Raw genomic sequence first — 1,624 nt, forward strand, 5'->3', positions numbered from 1 at the left:
CTCCCTCCCGGAACAGCGGGCAGGCTGCGGGCATGTGACGGGGACAGAGGCCCAGTGGAGGAGGGGCTGGCCAGCACTGCCCAGCTTTTTGACACGGGGGAGGGCCGAGGCCGCGGGAGAAACCCGAGGCCGGATCATGGGGTGGATGTGAACGCTTGGAGCCCTAGGGCTGCGTCTTCTCTCCAGGGCTTGGTCGCCTTGCCCACGAGCCCCTGCTGCAGGTCCGGGCACCCTCCTCCCACCTTGATCTCACATCCAGGTCCCCCTCTGGGTCTTGGCACTATGTCAATATCTCTGTCATCCTCTGTCCATCTTTCCATGTTTGGGTCTGTGTGAGTCTCTCTTATCCTGGGACCCTGTGTCTCAAGATCTTCCTACCTTGATGCATCTCTGCCTGCGTGTCCACTGGGATGTGAGGGCAGGCCGTGTGGCTGCCTGGTCCAGAACAGGGCTGCCCAGAGGGGCTTCGAACACGGCCAGGTGGGGAGACCAGGCTGCGCAGACAAACAGACGATGAGGCTGAGCCAGGAGGCTGCTCGTGTGCCGTCTCTGTATTTCACAGCCCCTGGAGGCAGGGCCCCCGTTCTGCGCGTCCCCCTCACTCGGGGCCGTGCCGCCTTCAAGAGGCAGCCTGGCGAGCATGCGCCCAGGCAGACAACCAGCAAACCTTTGCTCATTCATCTCCGGCAACTGTCAAAATATTAAGCTCACTGGGATGTGATTGCTGCGAAATGCTCCAGAAAATGGCTGGGAGCCTCAGAATTTCAGAATAGATGTTTTCAGTGCTGCCGTTGTCTTTTGGTGGTTTTATTGAATGATAGAGAAAGCACAGTTCTAGTGTTTTGCCTCATTTGCTCCATGATGTTCGTTTGGGTTTGGAGGAGGGCCACTCCGCGTTTCCGTGGAAACGGGCCATCAGGCTGGCTGTAGCTGAATCGGACAGGAAATCTTTACTCCCCAGAGCAGGTTGTCAGAATCACTCTCCATCACAGAGCAGTGAAGATATTTTTCCATGTTGTTTGCCTGTGATCCTGGTGGTGCTGTGGAAACGTCCTGGTGGGCCTCGCCCTCTTTCTTACTGACCTGCTGGGGCTCGGCCTGGACCTTTGGTCTAGTTTAAGGGAAAAAACGGAGGCCCCAGGATCGCCTTGAGGGGGCAGGTCAGAGGAACTGGTAGGAGGCATTTAGGGCCAGGCCCCCAGGCTGCTTCCTCTATTCTACTTACTCTCTGTCCTGAAGTTCTCCTGTTCTCTGCTACATGCAATCTTCCACGTCAAAGAGGCAACTTTTAACAGGCATCCTCACAAACATTAATACTTTTCTGAAATTATGGGGTCTGGGAGGCATTGAGCTTCTGTATGAACCTAGGCAAGCCCCTTGACTTCTCTGGGCTTCAGTGTCCTCCTGCACAAGTGAGAGGTGTGGACCCAGGGATCTCTGGGCTCTTTTGGCCCGTGATGTTCAGCCGGGACAGCCCTCCCGCCCTGGGAGCCCCACTCTGCCCTGAGGCCAGGCTTGGTGCCCAGAGAGGGTTCTGTTTCTTGCTGTTCACCCCAGAGCTGAAGCCAGCAGCTCACAGCGCTCTCTCAGCCCCGACGTGGGAGCATCTGGAGTGAGGCTGAGT

The 1,624-nt window shown here is 57.1% G+C and overlaps 1 protein-coding gene across 1 annotated transcript in view; it reads left to right on the plus strand.

Annotated features, from left to right (window-relative positions):
* The window catches only part of ACOT7 (acyl-CoA thioesterase 7), a 68,721-nt gene that overhangs the window by 20,736 nt on the left and 46,361 nt on the right, over window positions 1–1,624 (plus strand). The window lies entirely within an intron of this gene.

This window comes from Bison bison, unplaced genomic scaffold (assembly GCF_000754665.1).
Source record: "Bison bison bison isolate TAMUID 2011002044 unplaced genomic scaffold, Bison_UMD1.0 scf7180017864289, whole genome shotgun sequence".
Taxonomy (NCBI): domain Eukaryota; kingdom Metazoa; phylum Chordata; class Mammalia; order Artiodactyla; family Bovidae; genus Bison; species Bison bison.